This window comes from Lonchura striata, chromosome Z (genome assembly GCF_050655825.1).
Source record: "Lonchura striata isolate lonStrDom1 chromosome Z, ASM5065582v1, whole genome shotgun sequence".
Classification (NCBI taxonomy): Eukaryota; Metazoa; Chordata; class Aves; order Passeriformes; family Estrildidae; genus Lonchura; species Lonchura striata.
Window position 1 is genome coordinate 25,558,973 of NC_140740.1, and position 9,255 is coordinate 25,568,227.

Here is a 9,255-nt window from a genome sequence, read left to right on the forward strand (position 1 = left end):
CACATTGGGTCATCAGGTCCAACCTCCCTGCTCAAGCAGCATTGTCCTAAAGCACATTGCACACAATTGAGTCCAGATGGTTCTTGAATATCTCCCCTGAGGGAGCCTTCACAACCTCTTTGGACAGCCTGTTCCAGTGTGCAATCTCACAGTAAAAAAGTTCTTCCTCATATTTATGTGGAAATTCCTCTTCGTCAGTTTTTCCCATTGTCTCTAGACCTATTCTTTGGTATCATGGAGAAGAGCCTGGATCCATGCTCTTGGCACCCTCCCTTCATATACTTGCAGATATTAATGAGGTTAGGCAGTTGAATCCTCTTATAGAACTAATTTACCTCTGCCCTGCAGTCTCTGGAATCTTGAAAAACAGTAAGATCAGTTCCTTCTCACCAGCCCCAGAAGGGGTTGGGGGTGCTGAAGGAGGAAGGGAGGATGTGGCTTATCCCATGCTGGGCACAGCAAAGGTTGGCTCTAGCCAGAGGGCAGTGACAGTAGGCTGTAGTGTGGCCACTCCCAGTCCAGCCTGCGCACTGGACTGTGCTTACTGGCTGTGCTCAGCCTGAGGCTCCATGAGATCTGTGTGCCCTAATTACCTCCCAGTGCCAGCAGCCCCAGGGGCTGTGTCCAGAAGCGTCAGGCTCCACTAGGCAGTGTCCGCTTGCTATCCCATTGTGATGTCTTGAGTTGGTTACCACTCAAGTCTCTGACTGCTGGACTGCTGACCCCAGGTTACCATCAGTCTCTTCAGATCAGGCAGCTGAAGGATAGCAGAAGTGCTGGCATGCACCAGGATGATGAACCAAAGGCTGAACATGGGATGGGAGGGAAAGAAGATCCAGTACTGGAAACCAGAGTCCTCTGGAGGAGACCTAACATCTCAAGTGATAGTGATAATGCATACATACTGCTGGCAGCTGTTAAGAAGTCCTGTGCTCTGCTCTCTACACTACAGGTCCTGGGGGCAGGGAGAGGGACACCCCTGTGCTCTCCCAAATACCATTCCCTCCGATGGTACGGCATTCACCCGGAGCTGGCTCCTGACCCCGCAGCTACTCGCAGGAGAACCTGGAGCGCCCTTCTTGTTCAGGAGCTGCTCCTTTCGCGTTGTATTTTGTCCGTGGGCTTTTGGCGTGCCTCCGCGGCCGTCCCCGCGCCCTGCGCCCGGCGCGCTCGGCCGGTGCCTCCTCCGCCGGCTGCGCCTCCCTGCCAGCCCAGCCGGGCTGACCCGGCTGCACCCGCGGAGGGCGGGAGGAAATGCAGCCATGCGGCAGGAGGTGGCGAGCGAGCTCCTAGGGAGCGCTGTCGGCTGGGCCCCGAGTGTCCTGGCGACAGTGGGATGCTCTTTCAGGCTTGCAATCGGCTCTGAAAACGCCAGCATGCGTGTCCTCCATGGGATAGTCCCAGCACACTTGCAGGTGGCTTTGGCCCTGTCCTTTGAGTAGGGTGCAATGTATGTGTTTACATGCTTTCTCTGACTCAGTTCCATTAATACTCAAGGGAAAATATTCACTACCTGTCTCACACTGTTAGGAATATGTTTTTGAGAAGACTAAGTTTTGTCTGAATCTTCCTCTCATCTTGCCATGGAATGAACTGTCTCTGGAGTGTACTATTTTCAGGAAGGAAGAAAAACTTCAGTTACTTAATTTCTCTTCCATCTGAGAGACTTTTTTGTTTATGGTATAAACTTACATATGTTCATTTAATTGGAAATGTCTACCAATTTAAGAGATGTTACACCAGCCACAGTGAATATATGGTACAGGCTTCCAGATACTCTGGAGACAGGGGAAGTCTGTTCAATTCCACTAGCACTACAAGAGCCACTCCAGGGGTAGTGCGTGTGCTTTTAGTGACCCATGTTAGCCCCTCTACTATGGTTGTTGCAGAGATCATTCAGTGGCAGGAAATAAAGATATCAAGTGCCTGACACAACACTTGTTTGTTCAGTATCAGGACTTTGAACTGAATTGTAGAAGACTGCAGGGTTTCTTAGAACTGGAATTTGCAAATAGAAATACATTTCTTCAACCAATGTTTTAAACAGCCAAGCATCTACCTTCAGAGCATCTTCTGGGGAGCAGCTATTTATATAGACAGCATTATATGCTACCATTCCCTCACAAACAGACTGTTTAACACAGGAAGATGACATTTTGGGCTCACAAGAATGAAAATATTAATTACTTGCATATTGTAAGGTTTTATATCTGTTACCAAAATGGGAAAAAAACAAGGCAGTTTAATGAATAAGTTACAGTAACTTACCTCCTAGCACATTTAATTTACCAGGATTCGTGTTAGTGTTCCTTTTTAGGTTTTCTTTTTAGCAGTGCTATAAGCACAGACAGGACACTAGTTACCATATCAAACATTTGCATCTGTTTCAACTTACAGAAACTCCCAAAACTACAGTCCAATTTGGTCAGAATTCCACTTATTTAATAAACATGAACCTTTGAAATCTAACTTCACTCATTACTCAAATAATTCATCTCTATTCCCTTGCCTGTGGTTTTATATTGGTTTCACATTTTGCACCAGCATTAGCACTGCATATGCTCTAAGACTGTCTTTTCCCCTCTTTTGCCTGTAATCATATTCCAAGCTTTCCTGGAACAGTCCAGGGTATTTGATTATCCTTAACTTATGTCAGTGTTCAGAATAGAGGATGAAGTAAAAATCTGCCAGCTCAAGTCTTTTTTAAGCTATCTGATAGAAGATTAACTTTGATTTGGTTATGCATGATCTGGGTAATCACATTGAAGTCTAGACAAATTAGTCCAAGCTTGTACCATTCTCAGCTACTCCTCACTGTCTGTGAGCACCAGTGCTCTGCATGTGCATCCACAACATGGCTCTCACAAAGGGGAGTAACCTACTTCACACGCAGGTGAATGCATATTTTGCAGCCCTGAGTGGCACATCACATTGGGCAGATGCAAAAATGTGAGGAGGGTTAGGGAAGTCAGCACAAAGCACAACTGTCAGGTGCCTCTGCAGAGTTACTCAGGGCATTATGAGGACCTTTCCATGATGGAAAGTGTACTTGTGGGCTTGGAGAAAGTCACCTGTGAAGTTGTGAAGATTGTCTAGGAGATCATGACCTGGGATTTTCTGATCTATATGAAACAAAAGACAGGCACTTAGAGATAGGGTTGGTGTTCTCATATGTCAGGTCTGTACTCAATAATTTTTCTATTTAAATCCCTTCTCCTCCATGTTTAAGGTGACAGGCAAACTACAAACAGAAAAACAAAAAAGAAAACCAACAACTCTATGTTTCCAGCTGAGGCATTCCTAGTCTCTTCCTGTGTTTTCCAATCCACAAGGGTACTGTAGCTCAGCTGTACTGGTATAAAACTGTGTGGTCCTGCTATGAACCAGAATGGGAAATGCAACCAGGGAGATTATATCTTTTTTCTTCAAGTTAACCCATATGAATTCTGCAACTTTGTTAAAAAAACAACAACAACAAAAAACCCCAAACAAACAAAACCCAACAAAACAAAACAAAAAACCAAGAACAAAACCAAAATAAAACAACAAAAACTCAAATCACAAACAAAAAAACCCAACCAAAACCACAAACCCATAAAACACATCAAAATATAAACAAAATAGCAAAACAAAAACAATAAAGAAAGACAGTTACATTTTGTTCCATAACAGTAGGAAATAAATAATGGAAGTTGGATATGTAAAACTGGGCATACATGGATCTTTGCGCAGAACAGAAACTATACTATGAATGTATATACCTTCAAGACTAACACTGCTACATTATTTTAAGTTACCTCTTCAGTAACTTAAGATTTGATTTATCTGGTCGGCGAAATCTTTACAGCTAGTCATGTAATAATTTACTCTAATGGACAAATCAAACTATTTGGGTAAGGCATTCCCATCTGTAGGATGTTCTCTGTCCTTCTAGAAACATCTTGCCACCTGCTGCCCTTGAGAATTTCCTCTGATGTTCAGTTGGGTGTGTTTCTCCCAAAGACCTCTAACCTACTGCAGTGCCCATGATGCCTCAGTCAACCAAGCAGCTGACTCAGATATTATGTTACAGTGGGATGATTAGTGTCAAGCTCAGGTTTTTTTTTTTCAGAAACAGCTGGCCTAATTGCACATGTCCTCTGATTATTACTGTGCAAACAAAAATGTGGAATAGCAAATATCCTGAGTTAGGATAAGGACAGCTAAAACACAGAATTCTATCAGAATTCATTATCTAGTTAAGAGCTGCATTTTCCACTGCAAGGTATTTCATTATCAATTCTGAACAATTTTTGAATCCTTAAAAAATCGTATCTATGATCTTGCTGCAATTAAAACATCTTTCTATACATCATATATTGTAAAATCTGGATTGGTTGAAAGGAGTTGATTATTGAGAGACATGAAGTTTAATAGCAATGTATGAAAGCTTCAGAAACTGATAGAAGGCTAAAGAGCTGTAAAATGGAAACTGTGGTCAACCTTATTAGAGCTTTTACTGTCATTCAAGCAGTTTTTTCTCTTAATCAGAATATATGGTGTGGTGTGGCATGGCATGGCATGGCATGGCATGGAATGGTGCAGTATGGTGTGGCCATCGTGCTCTCAAATAAAGTGCATGAGACTACCTTTACATGAAATAGGTGTCCCTGCCAAATGAGGCTCTGCATTAGTAATTCATCTTTGATGAGCATTTTCTGTCTTCTCTAGGCAATTTTTAAATCAATTTCTCTTTAAGGTCTGGTTGTCTAGATTTTCTGTTTAAAGCATGACTTTAGTGCTTACAGGCAAGCCCCCCTTTTTCATATTCTTCTATCTAATAAGGTCATACCGTGCTTAATATACTATTATGAAACCTGTGAGTCTCACTGCCAACCTGAAAAAATTGAGCCCATGTAGTGAGCAATGGTTGATGTTTAAATTTTTTTCCCCCAAGGATCTTTGCAGCTGGCTTTGAGGAGGGAGCTGCTGCTCTGGAAGATGTGTGGAAGCTGGGGGATGGCTGGAAGCATTGGCTCGGTCAGTTAGAGCATGGTGCTAATAATGCCGAAGTTGCCTGCTCAATCGGCCCTTCCATTTAAAAGCTGGACTCAATGATTCTTTTGGATCCTTTCCAACTCAGAATATCCTGGGACTCTGCGGAGATCCCCAGGGAGGGCACGATGACTAGCCAGACGATTCTGTTCTCGCTGATGTACTTTAGAAAACTGGGAGCAGGAGGGAACAACGTGGAATTTGACCACGGAGGTGCCTGTGAATAGAAAGGATGAGGCAGTTGCTGGAGTATTTCGGAAAGCAAGACGCCCGTAGGTAAAACCCTGCTGTGCAGGGGTTTCCACTGATTTCACCTAGCAATCAGTGAAAATAATTACCATATTGCTTTTCTGTACTCTAGACACACGGACATAATATCTTCATGCTTGAAAAGCAGTCACTTAAAAATGTCATGTCAGACCTAGGGGATTTTTACCTACAACTGGAAGGCAAAAGATCACCTTTGGATAAAGTACCAAAAAAACCCCCCAAAACAAACAAACAAACAAACAAACAAAACCCAAAAAAACCCACCAAAATGCAAAGCAACCAAAAAAACCCCCAAAACCAGGGAAGAAGGCAGTGAAGAGAAACAAAGTGCATAGTTTAGGGATGCCAATCCAAGACACCTAGAAGATATCCCAAGATCATCTGTGTCTGTACTGCTGCAACAAGGAAATATTCCCTTAACAGCTAGCATAATGAGCTAGGATAATTCTGCAGCAGTAGAGATTTAATCTGCAGAAGAGATCCTTCTCAGTTTCTTAAGTAAAGTGGAAAGCAGGTCTTGCCAATAGGCATGAATTTCTAAACAAAAAATTTGTAAGGCAGAGAACATCTGTCTGGAGCAATAGCATCCTGCAAAAATATTATTAAAACTCATCCAAGAAAGAAGTGAAAGATATTTGAAACAGCTTGAAAATTAAGTAACATCCATACGTTTTAAAGCTGCTGGAGTCACTTTGAGCTCTTTTCTGCTCGCCTGAGCCTAAATGAAGAAGAAATACATGAACGGTTTTTTTATGGGGGAGAACACAAGGTCATCTTGACCTATCTCACAGATAGAGCATATTTCTAAACCCTTGATGTTTTTACCTGACCTTGAAGATAATAAAAGAATCTCTGAAAGACCAAGCAATGGAGAACTCTTTTTAAGTTATGAGAAGAGTTTAATCTTTCTTGACTTGAACACTTACGAATCAGGTCAGGAGGTTTAAGCTGAAAATATTGCAACAATTCCAAGGAGAGAACAAAAAAGTCTCTTCCTTTTTTCTATTAATCAGTAGATAAAGGAAAGCCTTCCATTATTTAAAACAAAACAAAACAAATCAAAACAAAACAAAAAAAACCCCAAAAAACCAAAAAAAAACTAATGGGAGACTTAATTATTATTAATTTGAAGCCAGAAGACAAGTCATACATTAAAGAGTTAAAGAGTATGACTTTGATAAAGTAATAGTGAATATGTAAGTCATGTATTCTTTTTGGTAAAATCTTTTTACACTCATTCAGCATGTATTGGCTGGAGCGAAGAGAAACTTTTAAGCAAGATATACTGATAAGTGTTTTGGCTTTCCCTCTTGTTTTCAATAGACTAAATTAATTAAACCTGTAGGGAAAGAATCATACAAAGCTACTTCTTATTTAAAGATTGCATGGCATTTCTCAGTGATTGGTGTTGGGACCGCTGGTTGAAGCTCCTTGTTGGTGCCACAGAGTGGGATCGGATGCACTCTCAGCAAGTTTGCCAAGGACACCGAGCTGTGCAGGGCAGCAGCATGCTGGAGGAGGGGGATGCCTTCGAAGGACCTTGACAGGTTTGAGAGGTGGGCTTATGCAAAGCTCATGAAGCTGAACAAGGCCAAGTGCAGGGTTCTGCACCTGTGTCAGGGCAGTCCCAGAGACAAACACAGGCTGGGCAGAGAATGAATTGCGAGCAGCCCTGAGGAGAATGGCTTGGGGGTGTTGGTGGCTGAGAAGTTTGACCAACAGTTTGCATTTCAGCCTAGAGAGCAGGTGTCCTGTGCTGCATCCAAAGCAGTGTGGGCAGCAGGGTGAGGTGGGGAATTCTGCCCCTCTGCTCTGCTCTGTGAGACCCCACCTGCAGGGCTGAATCCAGTTCTGGGGTTCTCAACAAAAGAAGGAACTGCTGGAGTGAGACTGGCCCACAACCCCAGCCACGGCAGGGGGCTGCACTAGCTTTAAAGTCTTTTCCAGCATAGACCATTCCATCATTCTGTGATGAAGATGATGATTTTCTGTTTTGACAGAGTAAATAAGGAAAGTCCAAGTTGTACTAATCACTGAAGACTACATCCATGTGTCTAATCCTTCTAGCATTTAAGTGCATCTTTTCTTACAGTGTTTCAAATGTCTTACACACATAAAGCTGAGAGTTTCTCTTCTCAAGATTATAAGAAAAGAAACATTTTACCAATATGGCAGAATTTTTTGGTTCATAGAAAATGTAGTAGGATTAGCTGCTATAAGACTTAGAAATTTGACAACTTTACACAGGTTTTCTAAATTCAAATATAGGATATTCTTTGATTACATTTTGAAAAAGCATTACTATTTGCCATTTCCTATGCAACTCTCTCAGGCTGATTTGTAACAATGTTGTAGTTCTACTAGGCAAATGGACTGAAAAAATGTGCTGCATAGCAGAATGCTTTTGATTTAAATGTATAGCAAGAAATTTCTGTGAAAATAAAAACTGCATTAACAAAGCTGGCACTTGGCTACAATTTATTCCATTCTGGTTGCTGCAATCTGTATCACCTCCAAGGTTGTTTACTTATGGAAACAGGTGGAGTACAACTTGTCCCACTGCTGTCCTCAGGAGCCTCTGGTACAGGTACAGAATATATAGTCTAATCTCAGCTTTGCACTGCAGATCTTTTGTATCATTCCTACTTGTTATGAAAGGGTGACTCTTACAAGTGTACTGCTGTAGCAAATTACCTTAATACTTAGAATTCCAGTTTCCTGCTTTATCTCATCTGCTCCTCAGTCTCTTCATACAAAAGCATAACTGCCAGCTGTGTCAGAAAAAAAATCCAAGTGAGGGAGTGAAGCAGTGAGGGAAGGCTATCTCTCTTCAAAACATTCCACTAACATTTATAATTAGAGTCTACTTTTAAAAAAGCAACAGAACACCTCTTTTGTTTATATCTTAAAATAAACTGTCAATGTAATGCTATCAGAGTTGCTGCATCCTTGTTCTTCAGGCACGTATGCAAGGAGGAGGGTACAATGCCTTCCTCCCGCATTCCTTCGACAAAGGATTAAGACTATCTAACTTTCATGTTAAATTTAGAAGAGCAAGTTATAATGACACATACTATGCATCCTAAACACAGAGAGCAAGTGAGTATTTGATTCATTAAATGTTCTCTGTATGGTTTTCTCTTTGATAACTTGCAAATCAAAGCTTCTAATTTATTAGAAATTGACAACAAAAATGCAACAGTGTACCTTTCACAGCAGTAGAGAAGCTAGGTACCAGTATACTGAAGTAATTAGTCATTCCCTGGGGTTAATATATCTGAAGTATGGGTGAGAACCAGAATTAGAATATGTGTTATGAAGAATAAAGTTTTGAAAATGAAGAATTATGAATCATTTACTTAAAAGCAGACAAAGTCAAATTAAAAGCTAGAACCAAAGAGAAACTTTATATATTATGTGCGTTTCTTTTGCTAACAGGCGATTTATTTCTGCAGTGCTGGTATATAGTAAATTACAAGCCCTTAAGCAGAGATACTGAAATCAAAAGATTTTCTGTGCAGCATTTCCAGCATCAGAACCAGATACTTACCTCATTGCCACCTTAAAACTTTAGCTTATCTTCTTTAGAAAAATAAATTTTATTTTACAGTTGGCACATAGTTTTAACCATGACCAGGAAAAGAAGGAACAATGCTAATAATCTGTGGTATGTCACATAGAAGAAATACTGCTGTATTTATAAAATGTTTTTGAAACCTGACTGAGAATTCATAACCTGACTGAGAATACCTTCTGGTTTCATTGACTATGGTCCTCCTGAAATATAACTATGGGTTACACTGTATGAAGAGTTATAAATAAAAAGTTAATGCTTCACCTGGGAGCTGGGCTACAGAACAGAGACTTGTATCTGAGTCTTAGTTAGTCCTCTCTGCAGGTGTGTTTGGCCCCAGTGAAGATGAAAATGTAGTATCTTTGTATAATTTCATG